The following is a 19,260-nucleotide window of genomic DNA, read 5'->3' as shown; positions in this document are numbered from 1 at the left end:
TGACAATAATGACATTTAATGGTACTCTTTCTGAGGTTAGGGGCCTAGTTCTTATTGATGGGAGCACTACTGCAAGGCAGCATAAAGAGGTTCTTACGCGTTTGAATACTATCAGGTAGTTTCATTCCCAATTTTGCATTCTGCACTGAGTTCCCTAGCTGTCCAACCTGCTTGCAGGCTCCCAAGCTCCAGCTGGAACCAAATGCAGAAGTTCTTCTTGCAAGGAGACTCTGATCCCATTTCAGATATGACCGTGGGCCGTGCCTAGAACAGCCTCTTCTAATGTGTGCTGACAGTCCCTTCTGGTGTGGCTCAGAGCACGCCTGAAAGGCTGTCAGCAGCAAACTGTTTGGTTTGGTTTGTTTACTTGCTGGTAAACTAAATATCAGCCTTCATGTTATATGGGGCTCTGCCACAGAACCACAAAATTGCTGAGTTTGGAAATGACCTCTGGAGGTGACTCAGAGATACCTCTGAGTTTCTCCAAGGGGGAAGACTCTACAACCTTCCTGGGCAATGTGTGTCAGCTTGGTCATGCTCACAGTAAAAAAAATGTTTTCTGAAGCTCAGATGGAGCCTCGTGTATTTCAGTTTGTGCCCATTGCCTTTGGTCCTGTCAGTTAAAGGGGATGGAGTAACCTGCAGGGAGTCAAGTAGGTGGAAGCCAAATCCATGTGTCTCATTCCAGTCTCCAACTGCAGTGTGTGGCACAGGACCATCCCTTGAAAAATCTTAGGTTCACTTCAGGGAAAGAAAGATGAGAGTGCTGCAGCTGAAGTGTCTTCAGCTAATGACATAAAATGTATCAGTCACTTCTGGATGCAAGGTTTGGCATCTGCGGTGTCTCTTATGCCAAAGGTATGAAGTATTACCTTCAGTCAACTTGACAAGATATTTACTTCCAAAATTTAGCCTTCAAAGTCATAAGTCTCAGCAACAAGTGTCACATGATGACAGCAGTGAGGCTGCAGCAAAGCCAGAGCTGCTGTGCTTTTACTGACACCAAGCCTGTGGTATCAAAACTTGTGCAACCAGTGACATGCAGTCACAAATGCAGCTTGCTGTGTGAGCGTGGATAAACTTCCAGAAAAGCAACAGGATAAACCATGCAACTGTAGGGTTGCTGGGCCATAAAAAGAGGAGGAGATGGAAGCAAAACCTTACCCAGGTGCAGTGCTGATAATTGCATCCACTAAATGAGAGAATCTTGCACACATGGGTGCAGATTTTTAACCCCAATCAAACAACGTAGCTCTGTTGAGGTTAACACAGTGCTACTTCACACTGTATGAGGATCTCCCTATTGGCATAAATCAGCCTTCAGGAATACAAGCTTTTATTTATTTTGCTGACTCCTGCGCCAAATACAACTGTTATCATAGCCCTGCCTATCCCTCTGGGGAGCTGCATGGTCCTGTGACCACTAAAGAGCACAAGAGCAATTACTGCTGCAGTGGGAAAAGAAAGATGTAAAAGAATATTTGAAAGTTTCTACAAAGCAAAAAAAACATATCCTAAACCTGCTGATTAAAGACAAACCATAACCACTATTTAAATCACCTTGCTTATAGTCAAATTACAACACAGCAATGTTTTATGCCTGGCAAGTGTGAGTGAGAGTTCTATACTGTGGAATTTTATAAGACATAAACAGAGTGAGGAAAATAGCTCTGCTCAATAAATGCATGAAAATAACCACAGCAGGAAACTACCATTAATAAAGTTCAGTTAGAAACACATCTCCTGGATTACTCAGGGTTACTTCCATTTCCATTTTCTTGTTAGTTTTTGGAAGTATAACCATCTTTTTTCAAAACTTCACACAAACAAAACTTTCCCTCGTGCCAGTGATTCTTACATTGCTCAAGACCAACATGTCTGCTCTGGTGAGATCAAATGATGTCAAGGAGGATGAAGCCCAAATCTCCAGGAGATAAATCATTCACTACACTTCAATATAGGAACAGGTTTCTGAGCATACAGTCAAAATGACGTCATTCTGAGAATGTAAGAATAATGGCACAAAATTAGACCAAAGGTTCCCTTATTTCAGTATCCTCTGTTCAACAGTAGGAGAACGTAAGTACTATTTTAGGAAGAACTACAAAAAGCAGGATAAATTCTGGGTGATCTTTCCCTGAAATAATCTTGTAGCTTCAAGCCAGGTAATAGCTTTAAATAACTGACATAAGGGGTGAATGTAGAGTATCATGTTCAGTAGCCACAGATTTATTTCTCCTCTGAATTTGTTCAGGTTGGTTTTGCCCCCCTTTCTGATCTTGACCTCCTCAAAAGCCTGTGGTGCTGAGTTTCAATTATGTGCTGTTTTGAGTTGGCATTAAAGCAAATATATTAGAGTTTATAAATTCTTTGTGTGTCCTTTACTTCCGTGTTGCAAGAAATAATGAGTACTCATTTCCTATTCACTCTCTGTGCTCCACATCTTTTATAGATCCAGATAACATCTCCTGCTTTTTTTTTTTTGCCAAGCTAATGAAACCATTGAGTACCTCCTCGTGTATAAACCACTCTATACCTTAAATCACACTTACAGTCCTCTCTGTAGTCTTTCTAGTTCTTTGCAGTAGTTGAGGTTGAAAATGCACCAGGAATTTGTACAGTAGTACAATGATGGTTTCTGCCCTATTTATTATTTTCTTAGCAACTCTTAACATTCCCTTTGACTTTTTCATCGCTATGCAACACTGAGCTGATGTTTTGTAACATGGACAACTGGAGACTAACACTATTTTTTATTAGACTAAATATTATGAACAAAGGAAAAGCTGGAAGATTAGAGAGGAAAAAGAAACATGGTAAGAAATGTGTCAGGAGAAGAGATTATTACAACAGGAAGTAACAGGAAGAAAATTTTGGACAAATTATTTATACAACATTGTATCTTTAAATACCTGGTATTTAAAGGTGGCTGATAAATGGTGGTGACTAATCAGCTGTTGTTACTTCTGTAACAAGGTTTAAATTTTTCTTGATGCTTAATGAATGAACAGAAGTCTGAAGCAATGTGATATACAAGCAATGCAGAGCATGAGAGAGCAAAATCATAATGTTTTCTAAACTACCAACACCAAGCTGCGAAATACACATTTTAAAATGTTTCAGAGAGGCTCATTAATTTAGTATAAAAACCCCCACTTCCTTCACCTCACCAGTGCATGTCTCAGAAGACAAGTTGAGAAAGAAAGGGAAAACAAACAAACAAACAAACAAAAAACCCCAAACAAACAAACAAAAACATATAAAACAAATATTTCAGCTTAAACATTAAACTTTGAAGGAATACATTTCAACCACACACTGCTGGACCTACAACATCACCCATGCAGCTGCTGAATTTTGAAGGAGATCAACCCTTTTCCTTACTGTCTGGAACACGCCTTTTCTTTCTTGCTAGAACCTTCAAAAGTAAATGGCTTGAGGGTCTCTCTGTTCATCATGGTCAGTGCTCAAATTTTTCTCATATGAATTTAACACTCTCATTTTCCTTACTTTTTTGTGTAAATTCTAAAATATCCCATTAGGAAACCAGAAAATGGCCTCCACACTGAACAGGAATACTAGAGCAGAAGAGAAGGCTATTTTGCCACAAATGTGGAATTAGCATTTACAGGCTCATAGCTATTTTTTGATAGCAGACAGAACACACATGATGTGCCACCTAGATTTATAGGGAACACAGATACGTACAGAAAACTGAATTTGGACCTTTTCTTCTCAAGCCTGTTGGGGATGAGACAAGATGCAGTGGACAAATAGGAAGGCTTCAGGCAGAAGAACAGAAATAGTGGTAGGAAAGTGTTGGAATGGGAAAGAAATGCAAACACTGACCAGGAAACTCCAAAAAGAGACTTTCCATAGACACATACAAGTTTAAGCAAAACAAACTACAGTGCTGAACTCAAAGTGTTCAATTACTGCCCAGTGCATCAGTCTAAATGAAGGCAATGCTATTTGATGGATGACAGTGGACTCCACAGTTCTTTACGACTTTGGAGACGACATCTGAAGTTGCAGGAAGATGTCCTTCTGAACATAGGAGTTATCACTGGTATTGATCTTCCTTGTTTACTTTTGTAACTGGCTTTGCAGCTTCTGCAGACTTGAAAATCTCTAAGAATTCTTTTGCTGACTTTTAAGAATTCACCAGATCAGAGGTAAAAGTTAGAAGTTTGGAGTTAAAATCTAAAATTAAGTAGCTACAATTGTGCAGCAAATAAAAAGTTAGACATTGGGCAAAATATTAAATAAAAATATCTGCTACCTATAATTTTGTAATTATATCAGTTCTTTAGATTGTTTTAACTACAACTACTCTGCACTAAGACCTTAAAATACAAAGTGATTTCAATCCCAAACATTGCTAATTTATCTTTTTTTATCATTTTATAAAAGTTGCAGTCTCCTTTGTTTTGTTTTTTTCCTTACAGCGGATCCTGACAGGATAGAACATGGTCATTGGAATAATATGCGTGTAAGTGTAGCCTGATTCTCATTTAGAAACAAAGCAAAAGAGCAAGCCATTGTCTTAATTTGGAATGAAACCTAAACAAATAATTTCAGAGACTCAAGAATGGTTTGTCAGGTTTTCCACTCATTTTTCATTTCAAAGTTTTTTGTTTTCTTTTCAGTGCGAAACAAAACACAGAAATGCTGGAATGAATCTTCCTTTTCCCCCAGTGATTCTGGTCTACTTTTTCAAGACTAAGAGGAAGGAGCAAAAAAGAGAGCAGCTAAACTTTCAGATGCTTACATGAATTAAATTACCAAGACTTTAAAGTTGGGCCAGTGTGAGAGCAGTGTGAAAGAATTTGGACTCCTCTGATACGCTCTTTCTTTGTTGTGACAAAAGGAGCAGACAAGGATGTGGGCTACTCTTTTTTGATTTTTTGTCAGCTTTTCTTCTTGTTGTTATATTGTCTTGAAGAAAGATAAACAAAGACAAGACAAGTATGAATTTCAGGGCACTTCCTGAAGAGCCTTGTGTTCAAACTTGCATCCTGTATATCATCAAGAAATTGCTTTCCACTTCTACATGTCTGTGTCTGTTAATCCACCCACATTGCAGTCCTATAAGATCATACACATTTATGTCACTCAAAATTCCACTGCTTTCAGTTATATGTCAATCACAGGTACTCCCTGTCTACCCTGTCAATCTGTTACCAGGGCAGAATCACTCTCTCTCACTCTGAGAATTTATGCCTTTCGTCACGACTGTAGAACAGAAATATCCTTTGCTAATAACAGGTGTTTGCAGTGTAGAGTCATGCAATGATCTGGGTTGGAAGGGTCTTTGTCCTGTTACACTCAAGCGTTACTTACCATTGCTTCAATTGTATTTTATTTCTCATCATCCTCCTTTAAGCAAGTTACTTTTATTGTAGCATAGGGAAAAAAAGCCTTATTTCCCTGTTCAACTGCTGTCAGCAGCACACCAATAAATCCAATGTATTTAAACAACTTGCTGTAGATTTTAAGCCTTTTCTGTAAATGGAGATAAACATCTCAAATACCACATGTTTGGATACTAGTTGTGTGTGTTATCAGCCAGCACATAAGCAGAGAAACCTTTTATCAATTTCTGTGTCTACTTCTAAAAATCAAACCAACTCCAGGGAGCAGTTAACTAGAATTTCACCTCATGAAAACAGACACAAATTGACTGACTTCACTGGGTCAATTCCCCCTCATTTCACATGAAGACTTGGCCTACCATTTCAACAGAGTTAAGAGATATCAGACCTGTCTTTCTGTGACTTCAGATATACTTCACTGACACATGATGAAGCTTTCTTATCAGGTATGAATCTCCTGATAAAGATTATATTTCCTTCCTTAGCTACTGGAGATGTGATTACACAGTGTCTTCTCCCACTCTAGATTATGTCTAACCCTTTCATAGCCTATTACACAATAGTGCAATGTAGCTCATTTAATTTAATTCTTAAGGGCATTAACACAAAGGATATGATAAAACACAAGGCATGAATTAGAAGCAATATCAACATCAGCAAAACTATCAACTGGACCAAAGACAGCCATCTTAAAACTTAGCTTTTGAATAGCTGCTATGGAAAAGCATCACAAATATTCTATATTTTTTAAAATTTTATTTTTAAACATGAAAGATGACCTTTTGTTGATCAGGCCTACTAAATAGGTCCTCTTTTTGTTTTAAAGGTGATCAGAGAAGCCTGTGAGTGGTCACTGAAGGGTGCTGTCTTCTTGCTCTAACTACATAAAGGAGGATCAGCTAGAGTTGCAGTAGAAGCACTGCTGATATTACTACATGCTGCAGGGGAAACATCCTACTCCTCCTGAGACCTTGTTGCAGAGGAGAGAAAGAAACAATCAATATTTTTGTCTGTGTTAAATATCTGTGTCTTACCATCTGAATTCCTCGTGGCTGTACAGACAATCATCTCCTGTGTTAAGCATTTTACAAAGACTGACACTTGTGCCAACTGGTTCATTACACACCAATACCAGTCAAATATGTTGCAATTTGCAATACCTTGCCCTTCTTCCTCCTCTCATGACTTAAAATGGATGAAATTATATCCTCATAACAATGAGAGTGATCTGTGTATGAACATTCATTGTGTTATTATAATTTCTGTGTTTCTTTCCCATCACAGTGTTCAGTGAAGGTGAGCAGAAAGCTTCCTCTCCCACAGTATCATCAAACTACTTTGCCAGAAGCTCTGCAGATGAAAGGCTGCTGGTGGTTAACAATGCTGTCCCTGGAGCAAACACACACCTCTTTGCTCATCCATAGGCATCTTTCACCTTTACACTTCCCAGCTTCTCATGCTCAAAAGCTTATCTCTATGTTACATATTACAAAGTAGAGAACAATACACTGAAGTATTGTTCATGAAACTCAGCCTCTAGAGACATCCAGTTCACTACAGGGGGCATTTTCCGAAGATAATGGAGACTGGTTTGGGAAGGATGTGTAGCAGGGGAACTTTTTTGGAAGCAGACAGTCATAGGGAGAGAGGAACACAGGACAGAAAAATAGAATCAAGGATCAGAGCCAACTAACATGAAAGGGGATTTAAGGCCAGGATGTCTGAAAGGAAAATTCTTGTGTTTACTGAGAATAAATTATTGTTAATATTTTTAAGATCAGTTTTGCATGGTGTTAGCATAATGAAAGCAGTCCCTGAAACTGAGTTTTCTGTATATGGATTTCTAACAGCTGACAGGAGCTTAAAATATCTTTTTATGTAGGAGCAGTTCAACTTCTCCCCAATATGTTCTGCGCTTTCCTTCCTTCTACTTCACTGGGAAATCACTCATCTTCTTTTGAGGACAGGCCACCTCTGCCTACTGCTGCCTTGTCTCCTGCACCTCCAATCAAAGTCCTCTGGAACATCCCCATTGATGTCACCAGCAGATGGCTTAGACAATAAATTAAGGCATGGGGTGAAAGAAGTATTTGTAGTGGGAACTAGTCAACTATCAAGAGACCAATTTTCATGGCAAAATGAATGCTTGTTTCCTTAGAGATGAAAAATGAGGAGGAGTCAGATGAAGGAAATCTCAGTGATTAGAAAGTGAATTGCATTTAGAATTTTTTTTATGTATTCAGTGGGATTTCAGTAACTGTTTACATTCATAATGAAGACATGAAATTGAAGATATGAAACTGAAGGCTTAGCTTAGCTGTAAATTTGGTTTTAGGTATGTGTACAGCAAATGTATACAGAAATAAAAATCCTATTGAATTTTATTCCTTTCCTCTGACTATAAAAACATAGGGGAATGTGTTACTATTAATTGTGCATAAAAAGCAGGCTGTAAATTTCTTTCCGAAAAGTCTGTGAAAAAACTGTGGGTGGAGGTGGTGGTGCTGCAATGACAAACAGGTTCATTTTTACTCCTGTTAATGCAATAAGACATCACAAAAGCTGCTGCAGTAAAAACCAGTTAAAGAACCAAAAGAATGGGAAAAGCTTAACTATACATAGCACTGCAGTCCCCTTACATTTATCCTTAAGAGAGAAATAATCTTTCTATCATATAGGAAAGCCTTCAATAAATTGAATTGAATGCAGGAAATTGTCACTCTCTTCCATATACTGTTGCTTATCTCTGTTATTGTCAATTTGACTGTATCACATCACAGATTCCTGCCCTCACCACACAAGAAAACCATAGAACAGAATCTAGCCAGAGGAAGAAATTCAACATAAATAACCCAACAAATTAATAAAAAGGAAGAGCACTAACAGGTCATCTGCATTAATTATACTTCTCATATATATCCCTTACCCCAAATTTTATATGTTGCCCTCACTTGGTATTAATTTCAAACTGGATCATCAATCTCATATACTACTAGTTATATTATCAGCATCTAGAAAACAAACAGCTCTGCATCTAACTGCTGCATACACATTCACTTGGTGTTAAGCTTGATTAAATCAAGACATTGTCTTCCCCAAACTGTTTGTTACTGTCTTTTTGGTGGAGATTATGACCTGTACACTTGACTCTTGCAAAACAAAATGTGAATACCTTTCACATGCTCCAGTGTGAAGCCAACTCATTAGCTTAAAGAAGTGATGGTGTTTTGAAGCAATTTAGCTGACTTATGAATACCCACACTTGAAATGTGAAAAGGTGTTTTTGCGTTACTAGAAACAGGGAGATTTAAAAATTATTATCATTCTTTAATGTTAGAACTTTTATTTTGGCAGGTTATTATAAATTAGGCTGTTGGTCTTGATTTTCTATCCTGATCTTCACTAAACCTCTTTTCTTCACTTTATGTTCCTGATTACCACTATGGTAGGAAAGCAAGAACTCCAGGAAAAAAGCCAGTGATGAGGAAAGTAATTTATTTAAATAATGACTTCTGCTGCGGTAGCTCTTAGAGACTCCTATGAGGACTTCATTTTGCTTTGAGCCATGATTTAAAAATCAGTCTTTGAGAAGCATAATTTTGTTTTGTGAGAAGGCAACAGGCAAATCGTGAGGAGAGGAAGGGAGCAAGTGACACGATTTTGATTAGATTCATGAACAGCAGAATTGTCTGTGGCTGCCTGAACAGCTCTTGCCTGAGTTGCAGCTTACTGGTGAGTACCTAATTTCGGTGCTAGAAACAACAACAGTACAAACAAGAATACTTCTATTTCAGTCAGGTTTTCTGTGCTGACAAAATGGTGGAAACTAGCATTGCTCTCATCTAAAGTCATTCTAGCACTGCAAATGCAGACCCCAATGCCACACTTTCTTGTGCAGTCTAGTAGCTGCCGTGTGTATTTCCTTACAAATGTGATCTCAGAACCTCAGCTATATCCCTTAAGAACAGTGAAAGGTATACTTCAATTTTTAATAAGCAGCAGCCACCTGAAATTGCTGCAAGCTGCTTAGCTCCAGATAAAGCTACAGCAGTTAAACCACAGTTAAAACCTCAAAGACAGAATGGCTGAGAATCAGGAGCGCATCCAAAAAACCTGCAGATTTAATTGACTCTCCTGATACACCGTAAGCAAGGTATGACTACAGTCATAGGAAATTTAAGTAACCTTTATTTTGTTTTCTAGATCTTTCTGCTCTTTGAAAACTAAATTAATTTTGTTGCTCACATTTCCCATGCTGGAGGTTTGCTACCTGCGGTGCATTGCAGTAAAATTCAAGGCTGGCCTCTTTAACAAAACAAAAAATGGGTTATAAATGAAACCGTTACATTTCCCACGGGTAACTTTTAAAACAGATCTAGCAGCGTTCTTTTGCCTTTCTCTGGCACCGTCTGCCACTAGAAAGTCTCCAGAATACAAGTTGCCCTGCCCTAAATTACCCATAGCAGAGCACTTGAATTTTACCTTCTTCCAAACTGCCTTGCCCTTAAAGAAATCCCACCACTAGCACTGGAGACAGCCCCCAGACACGACACAGAGATGGCATTTTTTGATCAGTTATGACTAAAGTGGAGACTTCTCTGCCTCTATTTTTTTCCCCAGCATCTTCAGTTGTTGCTCCGTAAAAACAGCCCCGAGTTTGCCAGTAGGCATCTCTTTGAAGGGAGGAGTAGCCCTAAAGCATGGGCCTTGGAATACAGCTGCAGTGAGAAGCCATTCCTTCAGCTGCGTTTAGAGATGCAATTTTTTTATTTTCATGTACCAGTATACACTAAAGAAGTAATTCTGTGTTTGGATATCAGATTTCTACCCAGTGCAAGTTGGGGCAAGTCAGACCTGCAGCCTTTCTTGTAATATTCTGCTCAGAATCAGCACAGATGAATTATGGTAGTCAGACCACTGGCCTGGACTTCCAAGCTTTCTCCTAGAGCAGACAAGTTTAATGTTGCAAGTGCTGCTTTCTTCAAGGTGGGCAGTGACAGTAAGATTTTTTTCATCTTCAAAATGTCCAGAACCACTTGACTTTTCTCTGACTTAAACCAGATTCACCTACTGAAACTTGTAGTCTAAATAAACCCACTGTCCTAACATTCTCCTTGACCTAGTTACACTCTGGGGTTCTTTTCTTCTTTTAAAAGTTGCTATAAATTTGTTGAAAATTTGGGCTTTATTGGAACGTCAGTGAGATTCGAGTATGCAATTTTTTCTTAATTAATTTTCCCAGCCCATGAGACATGAAGGATGCTTGAAGATGAAAAAACCAAATTCATTGACCCTTGTCTAAGATGCACCAAAGCTTCTCATAGCATTAGAAGCAAGAAAAAAAAACAACTTTGAGACACTCAGGCCCCTAACTAGAACGCTGTACTGCAGTAGTGCAGCAAAAAGAGAACTGCATAAAGCAAAATTATAGTGCTTTTAGCTTTCCTATGTTTCCTTGCTGGCACCCAGCCCATTTCTAAGCTCTGTCACAATAATTTCTGAGTTAGTTTTCCTTGATGTCAGAGTAGCAGCTGAGCAATTAATTCTTCTTTATTTCATTTTGAAAATGAAAAAAGGTGAGTATCAAACTCTTCAGCTACATTATAGGCAGCTTTTGCAAGCAAAGTAGTCAGATAAAACAGAATATGTTTCTTCTGAGGGAAAGAAAACAAAACAAAAAAAAGTGTTTTTTGAACATTAACTCCCTAACAGTGTAAATGCAGTGAGCTGCTCTGCCACTTGTACTCTGAAGCATTTAAAATAAATAAATAATTTCCAGGTACCTTTGAGAGACAGAACTGAAAATAACTGCCTAAACAGTCAAATACTTCCATCATCAGTGTTGGGACTAAAGATGCATTTTCAGATCACATCCCCAGCACTGTCCTTCTCTGAAAAACACTCTCCTCAGTTACACCTTTTTGTTCCTAATATAAAAAAGAAGGTCCAAAATGACTGCTGAGCAATACTTCATAATAAAGCCTTCCTTTAATTTTAACAGGTCTGTTAAATGCAGAGATCTGGTCTGCAGAGAGCATTTGTTCAGCCTGCTGACTTCCTGTGGGTTGTGCAGCAGGGTACAATGCAAGGTGCCCTCAGCTGCTGCCAGGGCAGGGCAAGTTCACCAAGCCCAGCGCTGGGCAGACGAGCTCGGGAGGATGCAGGAGCAGCGATGCCACGTCCAGACATGGCTGATTCAGGGCTAAAGAGCCCTGCTCTTTCCATGCCACCTCCTCTGCACAGCCCTGTCTATCCTGGCTGCGAGCCAGGCATGAGGAAGCAATTAGAGAAGTGCATAAAATCCAAACGTGAGATTTGTCTCTGTAATCTCTGTCCTTGCTTACTGAGTTCTTGCTACACAAATGACTGGCCGCTGGAACAGACCTGACTCCTAAAATACATCTGACATCATGGATTATGGCAAGTCATCACTAGCTAAGGATCTTGCAGTCACAGAAAGATCATTGAACACAGATAAATCCTGTTCTTTTTTCACCCCCAGTGAAGAAGGACTGGTATTAGGGTTGCATGAACAATTTCCTCCAGCTGTTTCCGCAGGCAGAACAAAAGTACTTTCTTTTAATCCAAACCAAGTTTCTGGAAAAAAAAAATTAAAACTTTAGAAGTTCAATTCAAGCCAAAATATTTTTTTTCCTTGTTCTGGGCATCTTTAACCAAAATTAAAGCAAAGGAAGGGAACTACTATGAACCTTAACAAATGTGTTCACTTAAGCATCCACTACTAAAACACAGTTCAGGACATAACTACACTTATCCCACTCCCCAGATTAGTGCCAGGCAATTCACCCCCAGTTTTTGGCTCAGTGAATATTTCAATTGTCCCATGTGAAGTAGAAAAGTCAAACCAGGAAATTTCTGAGGCATATTTGTGTGCTAGTCTCATAGAGCCTCCTCCTCACATCTAGGATTCCCTTGTGGGTTTGGTAGGTCTCCTTGGGTAAGAAAAGGAATTTTCTTTTCTTGGATGATCCTGGGTGAAAATGGAAAAACCCTAGTTCCTTCAAATTCTCTGCCCAGCAAATTCAATGTTAATTCTCAAGTTGTTTTGAAAATATAAAACAAATTACTGAACAAAAACTCACCAAACCTTTATCTCTGTACTCACTAGACAACCAGATGTCACCAAAGAGGAAAAGTACCCAGGAACTAAAATTTGTAGTGTGTACTGTCAGGAAGATTAATTTCATGACCCGTGGGAAAACCAGTAATTTATGCCAGCAGGCATCCAGCTTTGTGTTCAAATAGTAAGACCATTGTAAGGAGTAATTTTTATTCCTAGTCACAGATAAGTCAGTTGTGGCAGGCTTCTCCTGGCTGTCACAATACCATCTACGCCTTGTGGCTGTTTTCAGCTATTGCTCCTCTCTCAGGTCAGTGTATGACCCTTTCTTACCCCTGTAGGTCATGGCCACTGACTTCTGCTTCATCTGAACACGTGGATGCTCATTTATTCTTAGCACCACTGATGTGCACCACACCGACCTCCAATGTTAACCACACTGCTATGAAGACTGTGCTTCAGCTCGAAGAGGTGTGAACAACTGATTTGTCACTTATTACCTCAGAGCTGGAGCCTCTTTAGTAGAGTTTCTAACCCCTTGGCTACTGGAAAGCTTTCATGGTCAGGTGACTGATTTGGTGGGTAATTTGGGTACGAAACTACTTAAGCAAACGAGGGAGTCTTGCCTTCCACCCTTGTCTGTGAACAAATTGGCAATGACTTCAACCCTTCTGTTGACGCATCACGTATCACTGAAGAACTTCACTGTATTACAGTGAGGAGGGGTTTACATTTTTGTTTGTTCAGCCCAAGGCAGGCAACTCTGGACACTTCAGAAGCTGCCAGGAGACTTTGCTGAAGCCTCATAGCACCTGCAATAACTGCAAGGGCTGTTTGAGCATGGGGCCTGCCTTTGGGGCCCACGTGGGAGCAGCACTCAAGCAGGAGGTGATGGCAACATAGCAGCTCCAGGGAATGAGGCAACACTGGGAGGTCTCTGCCCAGAGAAGGGAGGGCCCTGCGTGGGCAAGATGGCAGAGTGTTATTTACAACACTTTCACACTCCTGGCTTGTGATAGACAAACAAACCTGTGCTTCTCACAAGTGGGGAGCATGTGAATGTACTTGAAAAGAGCATCTGAGGCTTCACGTGCAGAGAGAGGCTGAGAGCAGCTGTCCTAAGCCTGCTGTGAGCAGTGGGTAAGGCTCCAAACCCCTTCTGGTCACAGAGCAGCAGGTCTTACCCAGCTCCTCCTGACGCCTCTGGCTTAAGAGACCTTTTCTAATGAGAGAGACAAAAGATATTTTGTCAGTAGGAGCTCCTGCATCCCTTTGAAATAACTTCATATTCTCTCTGTTATTTGCTTCCTGTTCCAAGAAGAGGATATTGCTTGAATATTTTCAAGTAATTAGATTTTTTTTTTCCGGATACCACAAAATATACTTCTCTCCTGACTGGCTGTATACCACACATTCTGTTAAAAAGGGTATATGCTCACTTCTATAAACACTTTCTTTTTTGCTTTGCTTTTACAGCCTATTATTGCTTTCCAAGTCCCACTTTGCTGGCTTGTTCTCCTGACTTTAACTGAAACTGAACACACTTCATTTTGATAGCCCACTAATCTTCCACCACAGCACTGTCCACTGAGTTCCAAAAATATAACAACACTTCCTATGTTTTTGGTTTATGCTGAATACAGTTTGCCAAAATTAAATTCCTGCCAAACAGCAGAATCTGTAAGAACCATAGCTATTCTTCTAAAGGCAAGGGATTGTCTTGGCTTTTTTGTTTGTTTGCTTTTCATAACATAAATAGCTGTGCATGTGGAGGTCTTTTTGAGTGGGCTCTGCCTTTTCCATTTTCTCTAGTATCTTTTCTTACAGGACTTTGAGGTTTCTTGAGAGAATGCCCAACTTTTTCTTAGCAATGAGACATTCATTTTATAACTACCTATTGCATGCAAAAAATGTAGCAGAGCAGTTTTTTCTCTACAGATGTACATTTGAACGTGTCTAGGTCTCTCTCTTAACCCAAATAAAGCCAACATCTCAAGGACACGATCCATGAGCTGCTGTATGGGCTACCAAACTTCTCCTTTTAACCATCAGTTTTGGTTCTTTGATGTCTGTCTTTATCGTGGCCTTGAAACTTTACTACTGCCCGATTTTTCATGAAGGTAGGTTTTCATAAAGAGGCAAAAATATGGATTGTCTCCTCAAACTATTTGTAGCTCACCCTCAGATCTCCCAGACCTTCCATATTTGTGGAAATGTAATACTTTTCAGATTTCTTGTACATGGCTTCATAACTGAGTTTTACTGTTTGAGTTGAAACTATTTAATACATCTACTGCTTCAAACCCAGCTATTGTCAGAAAATAAAGATCTATTCTGATTGCCTTCCGTTTCTGGCATCCGTTCCTTGCAGCAACAAAGTTCTGTTTAAATTCTTTCCAACTGTCTTCCATAATTCTAGGGAAAAAAAAAGAATAATCATCTCAGATGAGACTTTTAATGGTGCCATTTTTCCATTTGGGGAATTTTAAAATTTCACTTAACTCCTAGTGCTATTATCACTCAGCTGTCATTTAACATCTAATACAGATCTGCTTTATTGAGTCTCTGATTAGAATTGCATTCCCTGAGCTGCTGCACAAGAAAAGTGACCTAATTGTTTCAGGTGGCTGGGCCAGAGCTGCTTAATTCACTAAAAATCAGGGCTAGAAGGTAGCATAAAGAATGGCAGAATAGTCTGACATTCCTCCTCTCCTGTCCACATTTTATGTCACCCAAAACAAATGCACTGAGCTCTAATACTTGAAGTTTTGTGAGCTGATTAAAACATATCATTTGTTCTTTTTGAGAAGATTTGCAGAACAACAAAGTGAGTGGTAGTTAAACTCTTCCAGGTGTCCCTTCCCCCTGCAATCCCATCATGGAAGCCTAAAACTAGGTGCCTAAGTATTTACACAAAAGGAGGAATAAATGGACCGTGACTTTTCAAGAGTGGCTGGCAGTCACTGGCTCTCCCTGGTGCAGTGTGGATGCCACGCTCAGCTCTGCAGTGCAGGTCTCAGGCTGCATCCCAGGGCTGGGGATGGTGCAACCTGAAGTCTCCTGCACAATCTCATCCCTTGGATATCGAGATCACAGCACACCCTGGCTCTTTCCTGCCTGGGCATACAAAAAGGACCACACACACGTTCTCATCTAAATGTGCAGCTTGGGCAGGGGTCTGGGCAGGCAAAGCAGGGCAAACTATGGTGTGGAGTCCACCTGCCTCAGCTTTGACAGAAATGCTGAGTTCAAGCATTGCCAGCACTCTCAGAAGCCAAAGAGTCTCTTGAAAATCCACAGAAGAATTTAGCACCCCAACTTCCAAGCATTTGATCTTTAATAACCTTGATGCTTTCCCAGCAGGCCTGCTCCTCTGCTTGCAGAAGGTGACAGCTGTCACCCCCTGTTGAGGACAAAGTTCAGGACAGTTCTCCACAGAAGCTGTAGCCAGCCCTTTGCACACAAGCTGCTTTATTTTATTTTTATTTTTTTTTTAAGGTTTATAGGGCTTCACAGAATTGCAGAAGTTTGTCTGATAGCACATTTGCCTGCTTAACTGTCTTTTCTGTTCTCTAATATCAAAGGAAATGAGTGTTTGGGGGGAGGGAGAAGGTTGAAGATGGAGGAGGAGAAAGGTAGGAGACAAAAAAAATTAAGGTGAATAATCAAAGCTGCCTTTCCTGATACCAGATGCTCTGCAGGAAAGTTTTGGGTGGGTAGGCCTATAGATACACTACAACATACTAACACAAGAACTAGAGTCCAGTGAAGAACTACAAGAGAAGAAAAGGATCAGCACCTATGACATTTCTCAGACAGAACTCTACTCTAAAGAGGTCATACTCATCCACTTCACACCAGGTTCACCCCATGTAAGAAAGGCAGAAGACACCAGCTGGCACTTATGTATTGTTACCTGGAAGACCTTTGGATGTGCTTCTGCTGAAGCTGGTGCCTACAGGTCCAGAGTGAAAACATCTACCCAAGTTTAAGATGCTTAAAGCTTTTCAAAATGTGTAGATTTGCAAAGTTATTTCATATCTTTCCATTACTGGAGGGATATCATTGTCTCATCTTTGTGTAAGAGGTGGAAGATAGAGAAAAGATAGAATGAAAACCCTGCCTCACATGAGATGTCTGGCAGGACATTTGCAGTCACTGTTAAAGGACATAACATCTCTACCTTTAAATCAGTTCATTAAGCAATTCAAATTCCCCACTGTATCAACTGTTTAGTACTACAAGCAATTACTACACTGGCCTTTCTATTATCTCTCAGCTCTATTTCTTTCAGCAATAAAATTATTAAAGGCAAGATTTTCTTCACTTGCACATTTTCAAATCAAGAGATAAACTTTTTTTTTAAATTTTTTTAAAATCCCTAGTCATTCTTGCTGGCTCTGCTTTGTAATCTTTAATGGGATATGGCATATCAGGCTGCTGGAGAAATTGCTTACAGAGACAATCTCTGAAAAAATCTAGCTTTCTGAAAGCAAGCTCGGGCTAGCAGCACATGAAGAACAACGCAGTGTGTGCCTATAACGAAAGTAAATCAGCAATCAAGAGGAAACAGCAGTTCAGGTCTGTCCAAACCGCAGGTGCAGGGACTCACATGGCATCAGCTTGTGCAGCCCAGAGTTACATTGCAGCTATTAGAAGAAACTCCACAGGATCACTTGTCATCTCCTGCATGACAAATTGAGCTGTCTCCCCGTACAGGACTGTTTCTCATCATTCTGAAGAGGTCTTGGTTTGAATATAAGCTCTAAGTCACATGTAAATTTGTGCTTGGCACTCCTGTAGCCAGAGCACTTCATGAACACCATCAAACTGTGCCACAGAAGATGCAGCTTTGCTGTTGCAGTGATGCATAAAGTGAGGGGGGAGATTAAGGGTTTGGAGATGCCAATGGAAGGTCTGAGAAACACTTTGCATTGGGGTCTTCTGCACATCAGTCATGGTGAGCCTGTTCCTCTTGTGATACCTGTTATCTCAGTCAAGAAAAAGTAACTGAGAGAACCTAGTAAGGCATAGAAGCCACATCAACAGACTTTTACCATTTAAATGAAAGGAGTTAAAAATACCAGCATATGCTACATGGCTTTTGAATTTCTGCAGATGGTACCATCTGTTGCACAGTTGGAAAAAAAAATAAAAAAAAAAGGATTTCACTCAATTTTTACACAGATCCTACAAAATTTGCACACATCTCTTGTATGCCAAGAGGGAGAAGGTATGTTTACTCCTCTTTTTAATTTCCCACACTTGCCCTGCATACCTACAGCTGCATGTTGTGTTTTATTCTCTATCATAGTGAGACAGCACAATGCTGTGGGGCAGCCTCTGGATTTATATATGGCTCTTTAGTCTTTTTTGCAAGCAGCTTCCAATGATTCTTGGTCTGGGAGAGTTTTCTGCGCAGGCTGGAAATCTCTGCTACCTTTCCTTCTCCACATGGCTCTGAGTTTGCTAACGATCACATTTCAGACCATTTGGTGCCAGCAGCCAACTTCCAGGGCTGCTCAGTGAGTGTGCCGTATCAATGTGGGATGAGTGGGTGGAATGTTTTCTACTGTTTTACTTTTTGGGGGAAAATAGAACTAATCTGGTGGTTTTAACAGTTGTGCTGTCACTGGTACGGACACAGTGATGATGAATAAATTGTTTAGTCTTGACAAGACCTTCATCAGCAACAGCAAGATTGCTCATTAGATTTCACAGCATACACACTTCAACTACGTTCTGTGCATCTGTGGTACTGTTGACTGATTAGGACATTTCTTATATATACACACACACACATCTTCTTTGACTTCAAGCTTTTATGTTTGTGGCTTAGTTTATAAACAAACAGGAGCCTGAATCTTGTCGTTTTACTTCATTGCTAATGCATAATACTCTGTACTCTGGCTGGAACTTAGTGTGTTAAAAGGAATTGCTCCATTAAGAACCACAGCAAAATAATCAGAAAAACCTTTTATGCAAGAGGCTGAGCAAAATCAATTTTACTGGTTGATTTTAGTTTATTATTTCCAAACTATGATGGGTATTTGTTTTCATGCCAAATGTTTCTGTAAATCACCTATATTATGATGTATTAAAGCATTTACAGTGTGATGGTTCAAATTAAAAGGAGTTACATAACTAACCAAAAGTTTCTGTGCTACTCCACAGTGCATTAATTAGCAAAGAAATACATTTTTCCCTTCCAGTAATGACAGGTGCCTTCACATATGCAAAGGCAGCCAGTGTTCAGGGCTAACTGTGGGTGGACAAAGAAATGTGCCATTTTACAAATGCTTTCAGTGAGGGCCTTGGAATTACCCTCTCAAAGGACAGAACAAACATGTGAGGCATGAGATCTTCCTTAACACTGAAATATTTCTCCCAAAAAAGTTTCAAGGCTATTTTCTAGAGAAGCAGCAGAATGTATTTTCTTCAGGAAATAATAATACAGCATATTCTGTGATGCCGTGGGTGCATAAAAATCCTACAATGAAAGCTTTCACCAGGAAAACCAACCCTGAATGACTTTCAACTTTCTCCTGGGATTCAGTTCACCTAATGTCTTTAAGCCAGTTACTAACACATGGCACAAATGCCACTAGAATTAAAGAGAATTATTTTTCCTGAAGTTTCTGGAAAGATTCATTACTCTCTTTCTGATATAAAAAAGAATTTTCAGCAGCTGTTACCCCTGTTGTCTAACCAAAACTAGCAGACCTGTTTGATTCAAACAATCACAGGATGATGAATCATGAAGAGATGAGAGGACTGTGTTCAGGAGCTGCAGATTAATTTGGA

This window comes from Poecile atricapillus, chromosome Z, assembly GCF_030490865.1.
Source record: "Poecile atricapillus isolate bPoeAtr1 chromosome Z, bPoeAtr1.hap1, whole genome shotgun sequence".
NCBI classification, from domain to species: Eukaryota; Metazoa; Chordata; class Aves; order Passeriformes; family Paridae; genus Poecile; species Poecile atricapillus.
Note: the sequence above shows the minus strand (reverse complement) of the source record.